The sequence below is a fragment of the Sciurus vulgaris genome (assembly GCF_902686455.1).
Source record: "Sciurus vulgaris genome assembly, chromosome: 4".
Lineage (NCBI taxonomy): Eukaryota > Metazoa > Chordata > Mammalia > Rodentia > Sciuridae > Sciurus > Sciurus vulgaris.
In genome coordinates this window covers 104838637-104865776 of record NC_136464.1, presented here as the reverse complement: position 1 = coordinate 104865776, position 27140 = coordinate 104838637, and the positions used below count along the sequence as shown (strand labels likewise).

Here is a 27140-nt window from a genome sequence, read left to right as displayed (position 1 = left end):
TGTTTATTTTTTAGTACAGCTATTAGAACATTTAAAATTGCCCTGTGGCTCATATTGTGTTTTTATTGGACACAGCTGGTTTATAGGGCCATAGCTGGTCTATTCCTGCTACTTTTCTGGCTTCATTTTCCCTTTTCAGCCTCAGTCCTCCTCGCACTGGCCTCCTGGGTGTCTTTGAATGCTCCAAGCAAGCTGCTTCCTCAGGACCTTTGCATTTTCCAGTCTCTTAGCTGGAAAAGCCTCCCATGCCTACATGATGGGCTGCAGACTTCCCTCTCTACTCTCTCCACTGTCACCTGCCCTGGCTTTCCTTTCTAAAATGTCAACATTGCTCCAATTCCTATCTCTCTCTCCTGCTTTGTTGTTCAAGTATAATCGGTACCTCTAGCTAATATTTGCCTTTTTATCCTATTTCTGATCTATGTCCCTACAAGCATGAAAGCTACGGCAGGCAGGGATTTTTGCCTCTTTTGTTCCCTGCTGTATCCCCCATGCCTGAAAAGAACAGGGTTTCAGACATAGCCCTGCTTGATAAATATTTGTTGAATGAAAGAATAGAGAATACAGGCGTTTAGCCTCAGGATCCTCATTTCAAATGAGAGAAGTCAAATATATATAATAGATAACAGTGCCAGGGATGGTGGTAAGGCAGGTGAACAAACTAGGGAGTTAGGAACTGGGCCAGCAGGAACCTGGCCATGGCTAAGAGGCCCTCAGATTCATTCAGACCTAGTAAGTCAGACAGTAGAAGTGGGAAGAGGGTGGAACAGACTGGAAAGGAAGAACAGAGAATTTGCATTTTTAGAGAACATCTCCTAACATTAATGGTACTCACTCGGTATAATCAAACCTTGGTGCCATGGCTTATTATTTGGACTGGGATTCGATGCAATTGATGAAAAATTGGCCTGACTTGCAGGGTAAATGATCCAGGGGCTTCCTGCAGGTTCCTAGGATCCATCCTAGAACTATGTATTAAAATCTGCCTTTTAACCCAGGCCCAGTGAATCTTATGCACATTGCTGCTCAAATCATGGGGTGCTCCATCAACAGATGAATAGAAAGACACGATTGTGATGGGCTGACAGATCTGGCTCCATGAGAATGTTACAGGCCAGACTCTAAGAGAACTGACTAAACAGACTCCATTTTGATCTGAGACTCCATGTTATGTAGGAAATAAGCTTCTCCCATGGGAACACCCCACCTCTGTGCCCATCATCAGTTACTTAGTGTGACATGTTTAACAATACAGAATGACAATTCCTATGTAAAGAAAAATTGCTCTCTTTTGATTCCTATTGCTCCTAAACATGTACCATGTGAATGGTGATTGTGTGGATGTTAGTAACCATTCTTTAGTTTGTATCTAGGTAAGGGTCGTTTTGACCCACGTCCCCCTCTGTCGATGATCTCATGATGTTAATGTGTAATTTTGAATCATAGCAATGGACACTTATGATTAATGTGATTTTTGGTATAAGAAACCCTACAACCTTGTGGTTGCGGCTGTTCTGCCAATTGCCATTTTTTGTGAGACAGTCAGCCGGCCGGCTTAATAAAGACTCAAATTTGGGACTTCTCAGTGGCAATCGGTCTGTTCTTAAGTTGAGCCCCATAACAACGATGTAGTGCCTACATCATTTGCTTTGTTTCAGATTTTCTTGTTTGCTCTTTGAGACACTGCTCTCTATGATGCCCAAGCTGGTCCTTGAACTTGTAAGTTCAGGTGGTCCTCCCATCTCAACCTGAACAGCTAGAACTACAAACAGGCACCACTGCATGGGATATTACTCAGCCTTAAAGATAAAGATACTCTGATACATGCTACAACATGGATGAACCTGGGGGACATTGTGCTAAGTGAAATAAGCCTGGTGCAAAAGGACAACTTTTGTACAATAATTCCACTTACATGATTTACACCTGAATAGGCAAATTGCATAGAGACAGAAGGTAGAATGTAGGCACTGTGGCTGGGAGGAGGGGAAAAAGGGTTGTTGCTTAATGCATACAGAGTTTCAGTTTGAGTTGATAAAAAATGTTCTCTGAATGGATGGTGGTGGTTGCATAGCAATGTGAATATGCTTAATGCCACTGAACTGTGTGCTTAAATATGGTCATTTTTGTCTATATATTACCATAATAAAAAAATGTAGCTTCCTTATCAGTCACCTGGTTTGGCTCTGAGAATCTGCATGGCTAGAGTTTTCTGAATGATGCTGGCAGCTCCAGAACTACTGTGTAGCAGACACAAGTATGTCCAGCACGATGACCTCCCCACCTCACAGCATCTGGATCCAGTGCTGGGCCAAGGCTGAGCATTGTGGCTGCTGTCCCCCAGGTTCAACCCTTTTGGTTAGTTTTAGTTTGGATAATAAACATGAGGAACCCCTGCACACACCACCCTAATTCTGGGAGTGACTTCTTTAAAGTCCCCTCAAGTCAAGTGTAGTGATGCTTTCCTGTTATCCTAGCAACTCGGGAAGCTGAGGCAGAAGGATTGCAAGTTTGAGGCCTGAGTAACTCACCAAGTTCTGTATCAAAATTTGAAATAATAATAATAAAATAAAGAAAGAACTGATGATGTAGCTCGGTGGTAAATACCCCTGGGTTCTATCCCCAGTGGGGTGGGGTTGGGGGGTGCAGAAAATACTAACAAGTGACTTCAGTGGCACCTCCGCCAGAGCATTTGCTCAACTATTCATCACATGCACCAAGGGGAATATTTCCTGGCAGAGGTTTGTGTAAAAGCATATTATATATAGAAAGCTTACACAAATCAACAAAGATGAGAAACACCCTAATGGGAACATGATTCCAGGTAGTAATTTTAAAAAAAACTTAATAAAATAAAAAATACAGATGGCCAATATTGTTGAAATGATAAATGATAAATCTCATTAGTAATCAAATGTGCAAAAACACACAAAAGGAATGCTTTTTTTTTTTCATAGATTAGGCTAGAAAACAAAATAAAAAGAATAATAACCCATGTTGGTTTTGATGTGAAGAAAATGTCCCACAGTTTTACATCAGAGGAATTGATAAATCAATATGGTGGAGCTATATGTATTGAAAGCCTTAAAAGACAGTGCTCTTTTAACCATTCCACTTCTAGAAGGTACTTCTTTGGAAGCAAGTGAATACCTAAACAAAGATAGATGCACAAGATTATTCCATGCAATGTACTTACAGTAGCAAAAATAATCCAAGTTTCCTAAATAATTGGCAAAACACATTGCATCTATGTAAAAGAATGCTATAGAATCACTATATTTGCTTTGTTTCAGTTTTTCTTGTTTGCTCTTGAGACACTGCTCTCTATGATACCCAAGCTGGTCTTGAACTTGTAAGTTCAGGTGATCCTCCCTTCTCAACCTGAGCAGCTAGAACTACAAACAGGCACCACTGCACCTGGTTCAAATGATGCTGTGGATTATAGTTCTATCTTATTTAGCTATATTTTCAACATGTATGAGTTGAAAAAGCAATTTAAAAGCCATGTTTATAATATGAATCAAATTTGTTTTAAAAGGGCATATATATACTTTTTAATTTAAATTGCCTTTTAAGGGCAATATATATGTATATATGTGTGTGTATATATATTTACATGAGGAAAATTCTGCAATCATTACTCCAGTGGCTGACTCTGGATAAGAAGATTTGGAGTTATTTCAATTTTATTTCTGCTTGTTGCTTGTCTGTATTATCTAATTTTTCTACAATGGTTGTGTATTACCAGATTGTTTTTTTTTTTTTTAAACCTCCCATGTTGGCACATGAAAAGTACACAAAAGAAGCCATAGTGACAAAGATTAAAGGTGTTTACCAGGCTGAGTTCTTGAGTAACGTGGGATCGCAGCAGGTAAACTGAAAAGGCAGTAATTAGACTGAATGTCAGAGGACAAACCATTCAGGAAGCAGTGATCCCTTGGGAAGAAGCAGTCCTTGTGTTTACCAAGCTTCCAGTTACCAAACCCGAACTAGAACAACATGAATTCACAAATGGCATAATGCTATAGGTAGAAACAGAATTTTCTGTTGGTTCCTCACTGTCACAGCCGTCTTGTGACAGATGCTGGGCCCAGCATTGGACTATATCCTCTCATTTGACCCCAGTAATAACTCTTAAAGATGAGCATGGTACCTGTGTAACAAGAGGACAGCCAATGGGTGCAAGAGTCCAAACGTCTTTTTTTTTGTTTCCTTTTATAGTTGACAAATAAAAATGTGTCTATTTATCATGTACAATGTTGTTTTGAAATATGTATACATTATGAATGGCTAAATCAAGCTAATTAACTTATATTTTACCTCAAATACATTTCATTTTTTATGGTGAGAATACTTATAAATCTCCTTTTAGCAATATTCAAGAATATATTTTAACTACAGTCATCAGGTTGTGCATTAGATTTCTTGAACCCATTTCTCATAACTGAAAATTCTCATCCTTTACCCACATCTTCAACATCCCTCCCTCTTCCAGCCTCTGGTAACCACCATTATGCTTTCTACCTGTGATTTTAATTTTCTTTTTTTACTTCTAGATATAAATAAGTGAGAGTATTTGTCTTCTAGATGGTTTATTTCAATTAATGACTTCCAGGTTCTTTCCTATTGTTATCAAATGACTGATTTACTTCCTTTAAATGCTGCATAGTATGCCATTGTGTTTATGTACCACATTTTCTGCATCCATTCATCTGCTGATGGACACTTAGGGTGATTTCATGTTTTGGCCATCTTGAATAATGCACAATGAACATGGGATTGCAGATAGCTCTTGGACATACTGATTTCCTTTCCTTTGGATATATTCCTAAAAGTAGAACCGCTATATCAGGAACCCAGATTTGAATCTGGTCTTCCTAACTCCAAAACCCTCCTCTCCCCGTGACCCTTCAATTTTCCTAGCTCCCTGTGTGAGTAGAGCCTCCTTGTGTGAAGGAGGAGCCTTTCCCTAGGCAATACACACAGCTGGACACTATCCCTTCCGGGCCCCTTTGGCCCTTAGCTATGGGAGCTATGGAAGCAGGAACTTGTCCTTTTTTATTTTTGCAGCAGTCCAAGGGGTCTGATTTTGACAGTAGAGCCTATGCATGTTCCCACGGAAACCTGGACATGTCCCAGCAATGTTGCGAAAGAGCCACTCTCCAGCTAAGGGCAAGGTCATGGTTGCTCAGTGAATCACTGTGGGCAGGTCTGGCAGGCACAGATCCCCTGTGGGGCCCTTGGGACCTGTGTAGTCCATAGTAGGCACTGCAGAACAGGAAGGCTGGCAGGGGCTGTGCCCAGAAGCCCCCTCCCAGCCTACCTGCCAGCAACACCTCCCTTCAGCCAAAAAAAAAAAAAAAAAAATGTTCCCGCCAGGAACTAACTGAAGAGGTTATTGGCGTGCATTTCTATAGTGGTGAATTCAGAACATCCCGGCCTTTGTGCAGGGCTGAGCAGGCAATACCACCCCCAGAACTGCTGGGGGGCCGTTTGCATAGACTTTATGACGTTGAATGTCACCTCTGCAGTCTGCACTACCATGGCCCCAACTCCCCCAAACCCCACCACAGGAAAACTAGAACAATCTGAGACCCAGACAACAGCTCATTACTAACGTTATCAGTAATCTCAACAGTACAGAATAAAACAAAGAACTAGAAGGGAAGCAAAAAAATAGATGTCTAAAGGCAGGATTTAAAAATCCCTCATTGGCTTCTCAACACATACACACATGTACACAAGTAACTGTAGGGTTGTGAGATGACAGGTGTGTTAGTTAATGTGATTCTGACAATCATCCCACAGTGTATATGTACATCAAATCATTGTATACCTTAAATATATAGGTTTTTATTAGTCAACTATAAAACTGAAAAAATAAAAATAAAATAAAATTTAAAAATTAAAATTAAAAAAATCACTCGCAGGCAAGGGAATCAGGCTCTCATTGAGAGCAATGTGCTCTTCTCTAGCACATCCCCCAAATTGACTGATGATCTGGTGTGACCATGAATTGGATTTTGTCGACCTGACAAAGGTAAGTAAGTTGCCTGGAGAGCTACACACACTCTGCTGGCTGGCTGGGGTCAGGGAAAGGAGAATCGCAGGGCACTTTTAGGCCCCACCCTCCAAGGTCTCTTGACTGCAAGGAAGAAGTCTCCACAAAACTGGATTTCCTGCTAACCCTGGAAGAAATGGTGGGAGGAGAATTGATATGACTGTGAAATTTAAAGAATGTAGCTTGTGTTTTCTCAAGAGTATCTCAGAGCCAGTTCATATGTTTTCTCCATTCTTGCTCCCCTTCTGGTTTTAAGGCCATTTTCATTGATAGAGAAGACTAAGGGACCACACTAAGATTGAGAAGCTTTGTTTGCACCAAGCTTTCTTTTATAATTAGGCCACCTGCCAAGCACAGGTTCAAAGCTTCTGGGTTTTATAATTCCTGAGTCTAGTGCAAATATTTGCATTGCCTCATCCTGGATGTCCTCCGCTATATGTATGTATCTGTTTTCATCCTTTACATTAATTCAACAAAGAGATATTGAGCACCTATCATATGTAAGACACTGGGCTAATTTCTTCCAGAAATTAGTTGCAAAACCAGTTTCTTTTCAGACATTTGTTTTATATATACACCTTTAACTCCTGTTTTAATCTTTTTTAAAATTATTTTTAAATTTTCTTATTTTTTACAGACTGCATTTTGATTCATTGTACACAAATGGGGCACATCATTTCCTTTCTATGGTTGTACATGATGTAGATTCACACCATTCGTGCAATCACACGTGTACATAGGGTAATGATGTCTGTCTCATTCCATGATTTTTCATACCACCTCTCCCTCCCATTTCTCTCTACATAATCTAAAGTTCCTCCATTCTTCTCTTACCCCCATCTCCCCACCCCCATTATGTATCATCATCCACTTATCAGGGAAAACATTTGGCCTTAGGTTTTTTGGGATTGGCTTATTTCACTTAGCATGATAGTCTCCAATTCCACCCATTTACTTGCAAATACCATAATATTATTCTTCTTTATGACTGAATAATATTCCATTGTAAATATATACCACAGTTTCTTTATTCATTCATCTGTTGAAGGGAATCTAGGTTGGTTTCACAATCTAGTTATTGTGAATTCAGCGAGGCAGCTTTATAAGGAAGTAATTATGGTATACTTTGATAAATGCTATAATTGAGCCATTTAGAAAGTGCTGTGTGTGACAGTTTAACTAGGTGACTTTGTAGCTGGTTGAATAACATTCATTATTCAAGAGGGTGGAGGGAGGCATTGACTGCTGCACCACAAGATTTATATCAGTTCTATGTTGTGCAAACTCTTTTTAAGACTTAGAGAAAGACATCAAAGTTGTGTTGATCAAATTTGCTAATGTCATCTACTTGTAGGGGAGAGCTAATCCAGTGGCCTTGGATCAGGACTCAGAAAAACCTCCAAACCTAGAAAAGCTGTGCCAAATCTAAGAGACAAAAATTTGACAGGAAAAAAATGTAAAGTCACCACTTGCAATCAGATGTGATTTCCTTAGAACTTCTGAGAAAGGATTCTAGTGAGTTTCTATGTCTATACATTCAACATAAACTCATCTGATTAAAGCACTGTGAAAAGTCCAATGTGCCATTTCGGGGATACCATAATGGTATGATGCCAAGAAGAAAGAAGGCATTAGTTCTGCTCCATGCCATACAGTCCAGTCAGCTCCTGGAATCTTGTACTTTATTAACTGAAGGTGCTCAGACAGGGCAATGCAGAGTCCAGGGACCACGAAAACTGAGAAGCAATTGGAAGGGACTTGCTCCATCCCAGCAGCACACAAGTGTCAAATGAGACATATTCCTTTGCTAGTTCTTTCCCCTTCTCAGAACTCATACAGGCATGTAATGAAAGTTACAAGAACCAATGGGATCAGAAATAGCTTTTTATACCCTGGGCTAAGGGCCCCACATTCTATGCTGCATCTCTGGCCAGCAACTCTCTTCCCACCATGGGAAAGAATGGCTGACTTCCTTTTGCTTAAGTCTCTTGGGTATTTCAGTGTTCTCCTGAGGCTAACTGGTACTGATACTGGGGTCTTGCCCCTCCCCTCTGGTTCCCCTTTCCAGTGGGCAGGCTCTAATCTCCTTCACCAGTCACGTCACTGACAAGGTGGTCCTACATGGATGTCACTCTGCTTTTGCACAATTGCCTTTTCCATCCTGTGTCAATCTACTTCCCCTTGGACCGGATGTGCCAAGCCCCCATTTGATCTCTAAATGTTAGCTTCCCTTCTGTCTCAGTCCCACTCCAATCAATGCTACTAGCACATGCACACACATGCATGGATTTTGCACACACTGATTCTCCTGCCCTGAGCTGTTCTGCCAACACTTCTAATCCAGATAGTTTTGATCTATGGGCCTAGGGGTAAATCAGAGCAGGCAGGCAAATATTTGTCTGTGGCCGTTTTCAGCTATAAGAGAAATGACTGTTATTAAGACTCTTTAGCTCAGGAATATTGTGGAAGAGATTTCTTTACTCACAAGAAGTTGGACCACGCCAATGTTCCCAAGACTGGCTCTATATCAGTTTGTTTCCATGCAGTTTGAAGGGACCACAAAAGACCTGCTATATGAGATTTCAGAGTGGAGGATAGGAATCTGTATTCAGCAAGTTGAGAAAGTTATTTGGTGCAGTTGGTCCTGACTGGCCTCTGTGATACACTTTATTTGATCATTTGACCTCTAAAGGGAAAAATCACATATATGTTTTTAATAATGATGATTCTGAGAGGTCCAGAAACTGTTCAAAATGTTAGAGATTAAAATGGTAAATTTTAGGGTTGGGGTTGTGGCTCAGTGGTAGAGCACTCACCTTGCGAACATGAGGCCCCGAGTTTGATCCTCAGCACCACATAAAAAAAAAAAAAAAAAAGGTAAATTTTAGCTCCTCATTCCTCAATCCAAATTCAGGATCATGCTGTTCCTTGGATTCAAGGATCTATTGCTACTGAGCATTACTTCTTGTTTATGTGGCAGATGGAAGGTCAAGTTCACCAGCGAGTCTTTTCCAAAGGCTGCATTACTGAAGTGTTTCAGGGTGAATTTCTGGGGCACTAGCATGGTCTAGCCTTGTGAGCACACTCTTGGCCTAGCTTGCCTCTGCAGAGGGCCAGGGAACAGCTGTGAACATCTGTTTGTGACCTGGGGAGACCTGAAGTGAATCCATGATGTCAGGCCAGAAGCCAGCTCATGACTAAAGGCCTGTTGTGTCTGTGCAGAAGAGCAGACCTTACCTCCTTTGGGAGGTCAGCCTGTCCTCTTCTGTGTCAGTAAATGGCCTCCGTTTCCTTTTCTTTAAGAAAAAAATTTAAATTTTAATCAATGAGTACTTGAGATGAGCATCTCTTGATATTTATTCATGTAATACATAAATGTTACATACACAAAATTAAATATAATAAGTATATATAATATGTATGTCTATCTTCTATTTTTTTCTCTATTTCTGTCTATCTACCTGTCTGTGCACAATGTCTGACATTTCTGTGTAATTCCTAACTTTTCTATCAGGGCCAAGTACCCTCTTTTTAAATTTATCTTCCTTACATTTAAAAAGAGGCCAATAATAATGAGCATATCTATAGTCACAGTAGAGTAATTTTACTTACTAGTGTTAACTTCATCTCGTGATCCACTGATAAGATACAAATAAGTATATGCAGCTAAATTAGAACACATCTCATTAATGCTGGATTAAAAGAGACAACCTCTTACTGAACAAGCCCAGATTGGTTGCAGCAATAGTTGTGTTAACCTACATGTTGGAACAGAAAGAGGACAGGCAGAGGAAGCATCCAAGAGCTTAGATGTCCCCAGAGCACTTCATGGGAGTGACTGTGTATTCAGAACTCAGAAATCCCACAACAGCTGCTCAGAAACATCCATGACCATGAAATCTATTCTCCAGAAAGCCAGAGCCTCGGTGGGATTTATGTATTAATTTGGAGGTAAAACAAAGCTTTTCTAATATCAAAGCAGTACACCAAAGGAATGAGACAGTTTCTGGTACTTTTGAAAAAGCAGAAGCATGTGCAGGGCCTGTGATACTCCATCTGCAGGAGAGCAACAGTGTGTTTCTTCCTCCACACACACATCAAAGAGTTCTTCTGGTGCCTTTGGGGCCTCATTGAGAGCAAACAGTACTGTATTCCCTCCCTCCAGACTTCCACAAAGGTATGGCAGTGTCACAGGGACAAAGCAGTATGACATTCTTTCAAAGGCATCACTGATAGACAACGAGTCAGAATAGCAGTTGTCCCAGCTTGTCTTTGAGGCTCCTTCGTCAGCTTTGACAAACCACTCCTTTATTCCAGGGGAGTGCCCAGCCCCCAGGGACACATCACCCTTACTCTTCAGGGAAATCATGTTTGTATTTGTCACTAGTTTCATCAGCCCTGCCTGTGAGTCATATAGCATGGTGGTTAACGGGATCTGTACACAGAGCCTGGCACTTCTAACTGCAAATGAGTGGAGAGCATTGGGGTGTGTGTGCAGGCTAGGACAGCAAACAGGTCACTGGCTTGTGCCACCTTCTCTTTAAATCTTTCACAACAGGGCACCATGATACCTGAGTTTTCACCATTACGATTTATTTTTTGAATTAAATTACTTCATAAAGCTACTGCTCAACTGGAAGGAGTAAAGAATGAGCACAGTAAATCCATGAACAGTTGTCCAGCCCCAGTTAGTTTATCAGATTAAGTGGATTCAGCAGAGACCAAGGACAGGCAAGCTTTGGTAGGAGGGGCTCAGGACCACACATGGCTTCCAGGGAAGCACCATGCCTATGCAGAACAAGGGCACTAGATAACTAGCTATGGGAGGGCTGAAGGGAGGAGAATCAATCAACATATGCTGTCTCCAGAACAATTTTCATAACAAGCTGTTATAGTGGACCCTATACGAAGTTTCCAGCTGTTAAAATGAGGTAGAGGAAGTATAAGAATTGGCCTAGCATCAGCACCAAATCACCCTGGAAAACAACTTGTTTTCATCACCAGAAATCATGTGTTGATTGTTAGGCTTGGGATCTGGACAAAAGAGTATGACAGATTCAGTCTCTGCCTCCCCCAAAGTTTGCCACTCTAAGAGAGACACAGAAGTAGGACACAAAGAGCAGGAAAAAAAAAACAAGGAAATGTGAATGGGTGGTGAGATATTTATAGCATGTGTAACTGAAATGCACAGCTGCCATTCTGGGCACAGCTGGGAAACAACAATGGGCAGACCCATCCATCAATCCATCCTTCATGTGGTCCTCAGCACTAAGTGCCCGCTGTGTGCCAAACCCTGCACTGGGAGTTTTTGAGGCATATTGAGATGAAAAAAGGTTCCTTACTCCCAAGGAGGTTACCATCCAGAGGGGACTTAACACACAGTAAGAGCTCAGGCAGGCTGCCATCAGAATTCAATTTCACAGCGCCACTCTGAGCCACTGTTTTCTCTTCTGTAACAAGGGGTAATATCATTCACCATTCACAGTTATATAAACATTGAAGAAGCTAATGAAATGTTCTAATAAATTGAAAGACTCCATAAATGTTCATTTCCCTCTTCTGTGAATTATAGCTCGGAGAGGAGTTCATGGGAGAGATGGCACTTGAACTTAATCCTTCAGATGAACAGATTTGGATATGTAAAACTGAAGAGGAGGTGTCTCAAACTGAGAAAACTACCTGGGTCAAAGTCCTGGGGGCAGGTTACTGCTGGCAGTGACAAGCAATGCTAGAAGATAATAAGGTGTCAGATCACCGAGAGATTTGCCTGCTAGGCTGAGGGTGAACTTCAGGTGCAACCCAAAGTGTCTGAGCAGGAAGGTGAGATTGGTAATCTTCAGTTGGAGAGGGATTCTGAGCAACTGTAGAGGTTAGAAAGTATGATAAGAGCTAATGATGGTCTAAGCTCTGAGGTTGAAAAAGCTGAGGTGAGAAAAGAAGCAGAATGTATGTGTGTGAAGAGCATAGAGGAACCCACATCCATGACACTATTGACCTCCATTACTGGAAGGATCGCAGCCCTTCCACAGTAGACACAGGAAAAACACAGATGCCAGAGAAGATAAGGGCAAAGCTGCTGGAGTCTATTCTGAACGGTCTTAGTCTTTTGGGTTTTGATATATCATAGTCTTTTGTGTGTTATTATAACAGAACATCTGAGACTGGGTAATTTATAATGAACAGAAGTTTATTTGGCTCATGGTTCTGGAAGCTAAGAAGTCCAAGATGGAGGGGCTGCATCTGGTGAGGGCCTTCTTGCTGAATCCTAACATTGTGGAAGGCATCACAGGAAAAGAAAGAAAGAGAGATAGAGAGAGCTGGGGGTTGGGGGAAAGAAGCTAAATGCATCCTTTTATCAGGATCCTTTTATGAGAGCTCCCATGTAGAAAGTTTTGTAAGTGACCAACATCAAGATTGTTAGAGATGAAGAAGAGAAAAAAAGGAGCCTTAGAACAGAGCTCTTGGGATACTGTGAGAGTGAAGGAGGAAGAAATGGGAGAGATGAGGGAGGAAGATGTGATCAAAGAGACTGGAGGACAGGAGAGTGTGACATTATGGAAGTCAAAGAAGGGGGAGGTGACTAGTGACCAGCGATGCAGAAAGGTTACAGAAAAGGAGGAACACTGCCATTCGAAGCTATTCAATGGTATCTCTCTTACATGCTTATTCACTTTTTTCCATGGAAGTGTTCACTTTTAGATTTTGCATGGATTCCTTTTGCAACAGCAACACAATAGTAACATAACTAGAGATTTTAAAGAGGTCACAATAAGATTGTACATGGCTAAACTGTGCAATCTTGTGCAAGGTTAGAAAATATAAGCAATGGTATATACGGCTCTTCAAGAAATTTTACAAAAAAAGAGAAAAGAGAGTTCAAGTAAAGGCAGAGGCAAGGAAAGTTTCAGTCAGTCATGAGCTAGAAATGAAATTCTGTGAGTGATTTGCTAAACTCCCTTGAAATACTCCTATCATGGGTGTTTACACTACAGAAATTGGCAAGTTCTACCCGTAAGCAACCTCCCCTTACACACTGCCAGTTGTTATGCTTCAGCACACCACTCCTTCTAGGCTGGGCAGATGGATGCAGTGGAGGAGGAGAGACTGAAAGGTGGGTTAAAGTAGAGGGACCCAAGAAAGGGAGAGGGGAAGAGAAGCCATTCTAAAGTTTAGAGAAGTCCAGATGTCACTGTGCCAGGTGGGGATACTGAGTTGTGGAGAATGAGGGATGAGCACAGGATGTTGGGAGAATCATCACGAGGACTCAGATGAAAGTTAAAAACTCAATTGGGCATCAACTCCATACCTCAGCTACAAAAAGAAACTTGGTCAGAACTAAAGAAAATGATGCTTGGGAAAAATACATTTTAACCACTTTATTGAGGTATGACTGACATGTATAACAAAAAGCTACAGATATTTACTGTGTACAGTTTAATATGTTTGGTGATAAGTATCCATGAAACCACCAAGCCATCATCACCATCAATGACATAACTTACCCATCACCTCCAGGTTTCCTCCTCTCCCTCTCTTTTTTGTCTACTGTGTCAAGAGTACTTAATACAAGATCTACTCTCTTAGTAAATTTTTAAATATTGCAATCCAGAATTGCTAATTGTAGGCCATATCCTCTACAGTAACTCTCTAGATCTTATTTATTTTGAACAACTGAAACTCTGTACCCTTGGATAAACACTTCCCCATTTCTTCCTCTCCCCTAATCCCTGGAAACTGATATGCTATCCTCTGTTTCTGTGTGTTTGACTATTTTAGATTCTGCATATAAGTGAGATCATGCAGTATTTATCTTCTTGTGCCTAGCTTATTTCACTTAGCATAATTTCCTGAAAGACTATCCACGTTGTCTCAAAAAGCAGGATTTCCTTCTTTTTCAAGGCTGAGTAATATTCTATTGTGTGTACATACTACATCTTCTTTATTCATCAGTCAATGGACACTTGGGCTGACTGCACATCTTGGCTGTTGCAAATTGTGCTGCAACAAACATGGGAATGCAGATGAATCTTCAACATACTGATTTTATTTCCTCTGACTATATACCAAGCAGTAGTATTGCTGGACCAAATGTTAATTCTATATTTAATTTTTTGAGGAAACTTCATGTTGATTTCCATGGTGGCTGCATCAATTAATATTCCTTCCAACAGTGTTCAAATCTTCCCTTTTTTCTACATTCTCATGAACACTGTCATTTAAAACAGAATTTTGATTAATAGCCATCCTAATTCTCTCATTTAGCATATGGTACTTAGCAACAGATTTATTTTATTATTTGTTAACACTTTTTATTTTGCAAATGAAAATTATATATAATAGGCAATCTCACATACAGTTAAATATATATAATAGACAATCCTTAGGTATCCCATTATGGTCTTAATGTGAAATTCTCTAACAACAAATACTGTTGGGTATTTTTTCATGTTTATTTTCCATTTTTTCATTATCCTCTTCAGTGAAATACCTGTTTATATGTTTTCTTAGTTTTTAATTGCATTATTTGCTGATCATTGAGTTTTCCAATCTTTGTATATTTTGTAAATAAGTATGTGTATTACAAATGTTAAAACAATAATAAAAAGGGGGAAAATAGCTACTCTAATATATTCAAGGTGATATCTCATTGTGGTTTTGATTTGCATTTCTCTGATGATCAGTAGGATTGAGCATCTTTCTCTATACCTGCTGAGATTGATGTTTTTTCAGGAGAAATGTCTATTCAGAAAGGTCTTTTGCCTAAATCAGGTTGTTTTGCTATTAAATTATAGGAGTTCCTTCTATAATTTGGGCATAACTTTTTTTTCAGATACATGTCAGCAAATATTATCTTCATTCCCAGACTGCTTTTTAATTTTGCTAAAGATTTCTTTTGCTAAGCAAAAATTTTTAGCTTGATATAATTCCACTTATCTATTTTTGCTACTGTTTATTATCTGTACTTTTAAAAAATATTTTAAGTACAGATGGACACAATACCTTTATATTATTTATTTATATGTGGTGCTGAGGATTGAATTCAGTCCTCACACATGCTAGGCAAATGCTCTACTACTGAGCCACAACCCCAGTTCATGTTGCTTGTATTTTTGATACTCTATCAAAAAATTGTCATTCAGTCTAAGGTCTAGAAGCTTTTCCCCTACATTTTCTTTTAAGAGGAGGAAAAATAGTTTCAAATGTAGCTAAACAGCCCAGTTTTCGATATGGTATGGTATTCTTTGAGTTGTAATAATGCCTTAGAAGTTTCATCACTGACAATGTTAAAGCTTGTGGTAGAAATCCAAGAATTGTAAAGCAGCCTAATCCTATTAATCAAGCAAGTATTCTAGTTATCCACAGTACTACAGTGCAGATCTGGAGTGTATCCCAAAGCCTATGTGTTAAAGGCTTCATCTTCAAATTGGTGATATTGGCAGGTGGTAGAACCTTTAAAAAGTGAGAATGGGAGATTTTAGGTCACTGTGGGTGTATCCTTAAAGGGATCAGTGGGACTTTGGACCCTTCGTCTCCCTTTTTGCTTCCCAGATACCACAAGGTGAGCAGCTTGCTCACAGCCACATGGTTGCAATGATAATGCACTGTGCCACCACAGGCCCAAAGCAACAGGACCAACTGGTCATGGATTAAAACTTCCAAGACTGTGTGACAATACAACTTTTCCTCTTTTTAATTTAATTACCTCAGTTTTTTGAGTACAGTAACAGAAAGCTGACTACCACAAATGACAAGAAACACTGGAAAGAGGGCACATTAAAAGTCTGAACAAATATGACAACCAAATGTAACACACTGTGTATTTTCTTACATAGGAGAAAGTAAACCACCCAAGGCAACATAATCATAATCTTCAGAATGAAAGGCTAAGATGTAAAGTTTTGTTCTAGGAAGCCCTAAAATCAGATTTGAAGTTTCTTTTCTAAAATTAGATGTTTGATATTTGCTTTCTTGATATTCCCATGACACATTTCTTGACTTTCACGATTTTAATTTAATCTTAAAAGCAGTTACAATATACAGTTTTCATGAAATATATTTAAACTTCATTATCAGTTTTATTAGAGTGTTTCATGTATATTCATGGGCATGCACATAAAAAGAAAGTATAAGGAAGGGTGAGAAAGAAAGGAAAAAGAGAGAAGGGCAAAAACAAATATGTTTGGCCAACTCTGGGGCCTGAAATGAGTTGATTTAAGAGTATTCTGTAATTACGCAGTCATCCCTGAGGTCCCCTTCACAGGCTGCTGGAAACAAAGGAATTTCACAGTATTTCAGGGATGATTATAGAAAGGAGCTACCAGCTGGTCCTACACTTAAGGCAGAAGTCCTGCAGGCTCCTTTTGCAAATGTCTGGAATGTAAGACCTACTCCCAGATGAATATCTCAAGAAGGATAGTCTAAGGGCAGCTGAGGACACTTGGTTCCATTCCCTTTGCATCAATAGCATGTTTGACTAATGCACTTGGCCTTCTGCTACTGAGATTTCTAGCAGGGAATTCTTTGCAACTCTATGATACATCATCTGACTCTCACATAAAATTTTCTTTCCTTTGAGGATAAACTCTGTCATCCATGGACAGGCAGAGAGATTACAGTCCCCAAAGTAATTCAGAGCCCAGGATCTTGGACTCAAAGGTCAGAGAAGGGTTAGCCTTTTTGACTGAAGTTTTAAATTAAGGAGCCATTCATTGCCACAGTTCAATGTTAAGTAACTTGGAAATGTGACATACTGTGAAAAGAAGGTAAAATGACATTGAAAGGAAAGGAACAATAGACATATCAGAACATGTTTTTTAAAATGTGAGGTGGATCATAAAAATTTCTCAGTTTATCCCTGTCCCTATCCCTGGGGAGGAGAAAAGAAGGGTAACATGGTATCTGGTCTGCTTGGCAATCTTATTGTGGATGAATAATTTGGTATTCTGGTATACAGTTCCCCTGATTTGAATAGATTGAGAATTTAAGAGAATTTCTGAATCTATTAAAAACTCAGCAATAAAAGTGATGGTTAAGATATGCTGAGATGTTACAGCGTGCCAGGCTCTGTGCAAAGGGCTCTCTATACATGACCTTATCACTTACAGAACCGCGGTTTTTTACACCATTACCACCACTGACTCAATATTTTAGATACTGAACTTGAGACTTAAAGAAGTTAAGAACTCTCTAAGAACAGTGGCTATTAAGTGGCAGAACAGGGATTTTGAGCCTAGGGTTTATCTGGCTGCAAACCCCACTCATTAGATCACTGACTGAGACAGTGAAAGGAATTGAGACCCTAGGATCAAAAGAGATGAATCTGGAGACACATGACAAAAACAGATAGTTACAAACGAACTTTCAAAGGCCCATTCCATAAAGGAGGTTCTGTATAACCTTGGACAGGCACTTCTTTCTCTCTCAGCCTTGATTTCCTTGCCTGTATGTGAGGAAGGATAACTAATAGTACCCACTCCCTAGGTTGTTATGAGGATTAAGCCAAGCAGCAAATGTAGAATGCCTGTTCCCACCATCATGGATTGGGAGAGGTCCTTGGATCCTCCCAGCAGTCCTAAGAGAGGTGAAGTGGAGGCACCGCCGTGAATGCCTTGGAGAAATCCAAATTAAAGAGCACCTCTTCCTAAACACCTTTAAGAGAGTTCAAAATCAACCCACAATGTTTTAATTTAATCAATGAATACATATATGACGATTGTTTTAGTTTCCTATGGCTTGGGGCAAAGCACCACATACTTGGTGACTTTAAACAACACAGATTTATTTTCTGATGGTTCTGCAGGCCAGAAGTAAGAAAACAGTTTTTCTGGGCTGAAATCAGGCAGCTGGCAGGGCTGAGCTCCCTCTGAGGCTCCAGCTAAGAATCGAGTGTCAGGTGGTATACAATCGAAAAGCCTTGGCTTGTGGTTCCATCCCTCCAGCCTCTGACTCTGTGGTCATATGGTCTTCTCCTCTTTATGTGTTAAATCTCCCTCTCTCTCCTAGGAGGACACATGTAATGGCATTTCATGCCCACACAGAGAATCCAAGCCAATCTCTTCACCTTAAGAGCCTGAACTTTATCACATCTTCAGGGATACTTTTTCCACCTAAAGTAACATTTACAGGTTCCAGGGGTTAAGGCCTGGTCTCTATGGGGGCCATGGTCAGTCTTATATACTATTGTGATGTATGTCCTGTCTTTCCTGGGATAAAGTCTAGCAGTACACCAGGTGTTTGGGGCTCACACCTCAGAAACAGGGTATTCATTCATTCCTGGTACTGCGGAAGCTTCAAGATGAGTTGAAGAAATAAAATATTTCCAGGAAAATGCTATGGAAAGCTACAATGAAGTGCTGGAAATTAAGTTCAGACTGAATTTAAAAGCACAGAAAGGAAGCAGAGTAAGAGGGAAAAAATATCATTATTGACAGTGGGAACAGTCAAAGGTTGAATGGGGAGGACTAGTCTCAAGCTAAATTTAGAAGGGTCAGATGTCTGCTCAAGAGAAATGGAAAAATATTCTAATTAGGAGGATTAGCAAGGACAGAAGTCAGACAGGAAATAGAACAATCCAGCAAAAAGACAATAAGCAGTGAGGGAAGACTGAGTAGCTAATGGGAAACTCATTGACAGAAAGCCTTGACCACAGGGATAAATTGTTTAGATTTGAAGTAAAAGGCACTAGGGATCCATGGCAAGTTCTTGAGCAGAGGAAGGCTGTCATTATGCTGTAGAGCTGGAGACACAAGTCTGGAAAGCCAACAGGAAACTTTTGACACAATTCAAATCCAAATTAGAGTAGTAGAAATGGAAATAATGGGAAGGATAGAAACTGAGAAGCCATTCACAGAAAGTGTCAGAATAAAAGTTCAACAGAGATGGAGGAACAATAGGGAATCCAGGGAAGGAAGGTGAGAAATGAGGCCATTCTCTCAAGGAAGAGTCTGTATTTTCCCTTCCTAATTACTTCCTTCCCATCACCAGACTCTGGGGACCATGCAAGTAACAGCTTATCGACATTTTTAAAGTTATCATGGTGTTTCTTACAGGTGATGGCTTGAGAGTTTTCCCTAAGTTAGAAAACACTAAATTATATAATAAAAATGAGTCCCAGGCTGTTTGAGGTCAAAGTCTCTCCACTACTCATTCTCTTATTTGCTCATTCATTCATTCATTAATTCAACTAGTAGTTGAGTACCTATCCTGTTCCCACTACTGTTCTAGGAGCTAAAGATATGTGAAAAGTCCCAGTCCTGCCCTTAACTTCAAAGTGTTTGTAGTCCAGTGAAGAGACAGGTAGGCAATTTTGCTATGGTAAAATCATTGCTTTAAGGAAAGTATGAAAGAGCATTGGAATAGAGCAGAAGGAGCCCCTCTATATGCCCAGAAGAGCCAGAAAGAGCTTAATAAGAAGACAAGTTTGGCCGTGCCTGGGACTTGCAAAACAAGTAGGAGTTAGCCAGACAGCATGGGGACGATTCCTTCCAAGAACAGATGAACATATGTGCAGGGAGGAATGGAAGGGCCAGACAAGGCTGGGGAAGTACAATAGCCAGGGATTGCTAAAGGCCACCTGCCCCCACTCCAGAGCAGTGAGCTAGGGCTGGAGAATGGAGACCATGAAAGTGCATGATAGGAGTGGACTCTGCCACCCTACCCCATAGCTCCCTCCTGTCCCTGCTCTGAAGTTCTGTTATCCCCTAAGTAACGGATGTGCTCAACTCTTCATTTCAATTCTGCTAAACAAATACCTATCAAGAAAGCTTTTGGCACATCTTTGACCTTTGAAGAAAGTCTGCAAATGAAATCTTTCTCCTTCCAGGAACCATCACCACTGCTAATTCTATCAGGTTGGTAAACGTCCTCGGAAATGGCTCTGCAACCTCCTGGGTAGGAATCTTTTCCAGACTCCATCCCTGTATGGTCTCCTGTTTTTCCTTCTCCACGGTTTTAGCAAAACTTCTCACCATGATTCATGTGGACCTAAGATTCCCCTAGGCTACCACCCGCAATTGTGCAGAAGCTTGAGGTCAACCAACTCCAGCTATTCCTCTTATCCCTGCCATCTGAAGTCACCAGTCAAGATGCGGGCCTTGTGGTGTCCCCACATGTCCCCAACTAGGCTATGCTTCTGACTATGCTATGCTTCCCTCTCCCTGACTTTCTGGCAGCTGATCCTGCCCTCTCCCTCTGTGCCCTATCATCGAGATCAGCTGCACCATCATCTTCAACCTCCTCTACCTTCTTCTAGCCTGACTAGAAACTCAGCCAAGTACCAAGAACATCCCCTACCCTCTTTCTCAAGTGAGCACCCCATTTTCCTAAATACCCCAGATATCACAGAATCCTCAACTGCCAGCAGTATCCTTTCTCCTCATTGCTACTTTCAGACCATTATTCTTCTCATGTTATGTACAAACTTCTTTGAAGTCCAGGCCATGCTCACCATACATACCATACGACTAATATCTGACTATCTTGTCCTCCCTTCCCCTTCCTCGTTCCTTGAGGACTTCCTTGCTACCCACTCATCCTGGATGCTTTAACATTCATGAAAAGATGCAAGTACCATTTTAGTCTAGGTACCATGACCTTCCCTTCTCTTCCTTTAGGTCTCCCATTCCCATCACCAGAGTTTGTATCTTAGTGTCACCCAGATCTGTCTTTCCTCTGAAGTCCTATGTTGAGTACCTTACTCTTGACCATGACCTTCTATCATCCTGCTCTTCAATGTATTTGCTCATCAAACTCATGGAGGCCCCCTAGACCTCTGAGCTCTGTTTTTCTCCCATTATTCTTCCACCGTGGTTCTTTTCTTTCCTCCATCTGGCTTATGTTCATGGTTCCTCATTTTCTCTGCTCTGATAAATAAATTTGGAAGTGTCCTCACCAACTTGCATTTCTACCATTCTCCTGTTACATCCAAATCTCAGATCAAGTGTGTTCTCCTGGCTGCCACACTTAGGCAATTAAATGCAGAGAAATCACACAGTCATTCTGGACAGATGTGTGTCAGATGTGTGAAGTTCAACCCTCAACACCTTTGTCAATCACAGATTAACTCCCTTTCCAATATCTTGCTATGGCTCTTCCAACTTTCACTTCTTTTCTCAAACCCATTGAGACATTTAGTCTTCAGTCATGAACTCTCTCAGCTTCCTGTTGTCAGACCTTCAGAATTATCTGGATCTGTACTTTCCCCTATTTCCTTCCTCCAGTCCCAAAGGAAAAGGTGTTCTCTTCTTATTTCTATCTTTCCTGTCATCTCCATGACTAGGACTTTTATACACTGGGCTACTTGTATACAGTTTCAACTTTTATTCCACTGGATTTTTCTTAATGGCCTATAAAATATGTTGTCTCACAAATTAAAAAACAAATACTTTGATCTTATATTCTTCCACCCTACTCACTACCTTTCTCTCTTTGCCACTTCACTGCCAAACTACCTGCCCACTGTCTCCACTTCCCTCCATCTCACTCATTCCTTGGGCCTCTGCAATCAAGCTCTGCTACCATAGCAATTACTTTGGCACATAACAACAGCCATCTCACATTTTGCAATTTCAGTGGATTCTTTCTCATTGCATTATGTTTGATTTTCATGTGGCATTTGACAGTGTTGACTGTATATTTCTCCAAAATCTTTCTTGTTCCTTGGCTTTTCTGATCACACTATACTCTCCTGCTTCACTTCCATACTGTTGAACATCTTATCTCAGCTTCTTTCAAGACCTCCTATTACTGCCCATCCCTTTCATAGCTATATGCCTTCCCTGCCACCTTGTGTGAGCGCCCTGGGAAATCTCATTCATTACTTGGCTTCAATGCAACCTGGAATTGGATTACTGTGAACCATACATCTCTGTATCTCTCTCCTGAATCTTACTGGTGGGTATTCAATTTCCTTTTAGACATTTTTACTAGAATATTCCACCCATATAAAACTCATCATTTCTCTGACTAAAGCTATCATTCTCTCCCAAACTCATTCTTCCTTTGCATTCCCAAGATGACCACCAGTCATCCAGTACCCAAACCAGAATCCATGGAGTCATCTTTGATTTTTCATCATTCTCCCTTATAGCATCCCCAAACACATTCTTCCCAGTTCTGCTACTTTAATAGCTCTCATAAACTTCCCCTCTACATCCCTCTAAACCACAGAACAAAATCATGGCTTATCTGAAGTGCTATATGAGTGCTATCTTCTGTTAGTTGGTCTCAGCTTTCAAACTAGCTGCCACCATCCTCCAATCTGTCTTCCTTTCTGCTTTCAGAGTAATATGTACAAGACACAAAGCTGGGTATATTAGTCAGGGTTTTCTAGAGGAACAGAATCAACAGGAAGTGTGATTATAAAAAGGGGATTTATTAGATTGGCTTACACAACCAGAAGCTGGATAGTTCACAATGGCTGTCTTCAGGCTAGACAGCTGGAAGAACCAGTAGCTGTGCAGTCCAAGAGGTGGAAGCCCCAGAACAAGAGGGACCAACATTGCTACCCTAGTCCAAGACCAAGACTTCTGGAAACTACCTGGAGAATCACTGGCAGAGTTTGTAAGAGTGAAGGGGAAAGAGTCCAATATCCTCAGACTATCAAAGCAGCGCAATCAAGAACCCATTCAAGAAGAGTTGAACTTGCATCTACATTAGATCCCTTCTTCTTCCAACTTTTATTCCATCCAAGCCACCATCCGATTGGGCGGTGCTGCCCACACTTAGGGAGGGTCTCCACTTCAGTTCACTATCCCACATTCCCATTATTCCTAGACATGCCCTCACTGAAATATCCAGAAGCCTCTTAATTATCAGCATCTCTTAATCCAATCAAGTTGACAATTCAAGTTGACCATTACACTGAGTATGTATGTTATAGCTTAAAATTATTCAGTAGCTTTTCTTTGTGGGATAAATTGTGAGCACCTGGGTGTGCATTACAACCCTCCATAACACATGTGCCTTCATGTGCCAGCACACACATTTTTACCTTCAGGTATACTCTTCCAGGAATGTTGGGTTTCAACCAACCCCTTGTGTTTCCTGGAATCCAATGGATTATTTTAGGCAAGGAAGGCTTTCTTCTTTGGTTACCTAGAATTGCTTCTCTCACCTTCATTACCTGGCAAATCACTACCTGTCTTTCAAGATTTGGCTCAATGACTACCTAGTTGGTTCTTCTACCTCTGGTTAAAATTAACCTATCTATCCTGAGTCCAGATCTCTGTCGTAGCACTTGCAATGTGTGATACAGTGTGCCATCATGTGGGCAGGAGCCAGGCCTGATTCCTGTTGATATTCCCAACACAGTGCCTCACAAGCAGATATTGTCAAGTTTTTCCATCAGCTGTTTTGAAATATAATGTTATAAAATAAAACTCACCATGTTTGATAAAACAACTCAGTGAATTTTGACAAATGTATATAATTGTATACTATCACCATAGTCATGACATAGAAAATTCCATCATTCTAAAAAGTTCCCTTAGGCCCTTCTGCATTTAATTCCCTCTTTCTATCCCATTCACTAACCCTTGGTAACTTCTGATCTACTTTCTGTCAGTGCAGTTTTGCCTTTTGTAGAATTTCATATACATGAAATCAAATAGTACAGAGCCTTGGTGTCTGGCTTCTTCCACTATAACAGTATAATGGTTTGACAATTCATCCACGATGAAGCATAAACCTCTAGTTCATTCCTGTTTTCTGAATCATATTCCATTATTTATCTATTCACTACTTGATTAACATTTATTTCTAGTTTTGGGCTGTTATGAACAAAGCTAAGAAAATTTGCAAATATATCATTATGGACATGTGGTAAGAAGTGGAATTCCTGTGGCATATGGGAAATGCACACTGAATTTTGTAAGAAATGGGCCCAACATTTTCCAGGTGACCACAGCATTTTTCATTCTGACCATCATCTGCAAAGGTAATTCAGATTCCTTAGACATGCCAGTCATTTTAATCTTAGCTATTCCAGTAGATGTGCAGTGGTATCTGATTAATGATAGTGAACATCTTTTTATGTATTCATTTGCTGTACATATATCCTTATTGGTAAATTGCATTTTTAAGCTTTTGCTCATTTTTTTAAAAGTTGAGATTTTATACTTAATTGTAAGCATTCATTATATAATACAAATAAAAGTCCTTTGTCAGATATGTGTTTAGTAAATACTTTCTCCCATTATATGGCTTATATTTTGATATTTCAGTGCTGTTTTGGAAGAACAGAAGTTTTTAATTTTGGTAAAATCTAATTTATTAATTTTTGCTCTTTGTTTCCCAACCCAAGGTCCCTAAGACTATTCTATGTTTTCTTCTAGTAGTTCTATAGTTGTAGCTCTTTTATTTATGTCTATGTTCCATTTGTTGATAAAATCTTTTGCCATTGAATTGCCTTAGCATTTCCATCAAAAATTGATTGGTCATATATATGTGGGCTGATTTTAGATCCACTGCTCTATTTTAATGAACTAAATCTTATCTTTACACTGATACCACACCATCTTGAGCACTCTTGCTTTGTAACCAGGTAATGTGGTTTCAAGTTTTTATAGCCTTTTAAAATTATTCTGACTATTCTAGGTACTTTGAATTTCCATGTAAATCTCAGAGTTATCTTGTTAATTTTTATAAAAAAGCTTCTGGGATTTTAATTGGGTTTGATATTACTTCAAACCTGTACATTAATTTGTGAAGAACTGATGCCATTTTTTAAATATGGAAATTCCTTCTACATAAAAGTACTTAAACCCATTCAATTTGCAAAGCATTTTATAGTTTGCAAAACAAATTCACATATGTTATCTCATTAGATCCACCTAATCACACTATAGGGTGGAAGAGAAATGTCAGTGTCACTTTGCAAATGAGTAAATGAAGTCTAATAGACCTGACTTAGGTTAACTAGTGGGCACATGGTGGCGCCACTTGGCTTTTCCTTTCACTTTTTTGGTAATTTTGATGCTTGATTAATCTGGTGTATTAAATATTAAAATATTAATCTGACGTATCTAAAATGAAACCTGGTAATGCAGTAAATTCAACCTTCAGGCTTGTTACCTTTACTTGGGTAAAGAGGAACCCAGAAACCCAGCTCTGAGATTTCCCTGCTTAGTTGCTCCAAACTTCTTGTGCCTCACCACCATTGTTGTGGTGAGTTAGAAATAAATCACTGGTCAGTCTTGAAGCAAGACAGGAACTTTTATTCACCAGTGGGTCAAGGGGCAGAGACCAAGTTGCCTCTGCACACTTCGGCCCCTTGCAGTAGGTAGGGTATCTCTTCTAAAGCCCCAAACCACAAGCTACCAGGAAGTCAAAATCGTAGCAACATAGGAAGTGGGTCAGAATGACCCAGATCAGGGTACAGTACACTGCCCAAGAAAAATGGGAATTAAAAAGAAAACACTGTATAAGAATAACAAACATTTTTCAACCACAGTGTGTTTTTAAGCAGTGTGTGCTAAGTAGGAGGTGCGTTACACAGGCAGGTTTTTCACACGGGAGAAATATTTCTTATATGAAATGGAGTCTCATGGTAAAATGGAATTTATCTGGTCAAGGCACATTTAGTTTGGCTCATAATACCATTGGGCAAACATGGTGGCACTTGTCCCTAATCCCAGCTATCTGGGAGGCTTACGCAGGAATATCACAAGTACAAGACCAGTCTGGGCAACTTAACCAGTTTCTTTCTAAAAACAAACTAATTAACTAACAAAAACAAACCACAGATGCCTACGCCTCCTTCCCCAACAGGAATTTGATTCAATTTTTTTGCGTATCAGGATTTTATAAAAGTCTCCCAAGTGACCCTAATTCACTGCCAGGTTTGAAAACTATGATTTCAAATTTCCAGGGACAGGAATAACAGTGAAAGGAGAGGTTTCTGAGAGCTGGGCAGAGAGGGAACTGCCTCTGGGTCAGAGATCCCTCCAATAGAAAGATGAGAGAACTAGATGAAAGGTCTTGTCAACTTATTCCTGAACCAGGAGGAGATACTAAAAATATCACAACTTTTCTGGGGAATGATCCCAAGCCCTTTCAAAATATCATTACCCTCATTGAAGAATAAAAAAATTCAAGTCTAAGAATCAGATAAATTTATAATAGGAAAACAATAAAAGATTATGTTGTTCAATTTTCTTATGTCAGAGATAAGAAAACGGAGGTCATAGGAATTCATGATTGGGTTAACACTGTCCAAGTGAGGGTATGGAACTCAGCACTCCTGGTTCCTCGAAGGGACTCCTTCCACCTTCCTGTATGTCTAACCATCTGCCCACTTTATTCCTTAAATAAAATCACCTGGAATGCAGGAGCCGATTTTTCCCGTTTATGAGTCATTCAGGCCACAACCTCCCAAACCCTGCTGCCGCAGATTCATCCCAAATTAAAAAGACAGATTCTTGGGCTCACCTGGAAGCCTAAATCATTGGGGTGGAGATTAGCAATGATTCCAACAGTTCACTTCTCTTTCCTTGCTCACTCTGCTACTTGATCTCTGGCCTGTTTTGTTTTATTAAGTGTTCGTGACCTGCACGGTCTGGAGAGGGCTGATACTGGAGTTGTTGGCAACTTCTAAGTGGGTGAATTCTGTGAATTTTGCTTGTGGAAAATCCATGCCTACCTGCAGAATTAGCAGGAAACAACACTAGATTTACAGAGATACACAACCAAGGATTTTTCTTACCTCCCAGAGATAAGATGAAAATTTAAAATAGCAATCATTTTAAGCCACAGAAAAATAGATACCAAGACCTGAGCTTTGCTAAACGACGGGAAAAGCAGAATTGGTCCAAGCTTGGGTGAAGGTACTGCGCAGAGGAACTGCATCTGGGCCGGGCTGGATTCCTGCGCCTTGCGCCCCAATTCCCCCAGAGCTTCACCTGAATCGCTCACCCCAGAAGCCTTTGCACCTTTTTCGGTTCGGAGCACCTGCCTTTGGAAATAGCTAGCTAAGAACCTCAGGGTTTGCATACTATAGAAGAAAGAAATGATATCTTCTGGACACTGAGTTTGCACATCCTATAGCATCCTCAGGTGCTTTTGTCCCTCCATCTCAGGAAGA

General features: G+C 40.2%; 1 long non-coding RNA gene across 1 annotated transcript; it reads right to left on the bottom strand.

Annotated features, from left to right (window-relative positions):
* Positions 1-1799: 1799 nt before the first annotated feature.
* Positions 1800-26988, bottom strand: LOC306659265. The gene is made up of 4 exons (XR_013763255.1): positions 26489-26988; positions 9299-9357; positions 8878-8906; positions 1800-8747 (listed from the first exon to the last, which is right to left on the bottom strand). It is a non-coding gene; the product is annotated as an uncharacterized lncRNA (long non-coding RNA).
* Positions 26989-27140: the final 152 nt, after the last annotated feature.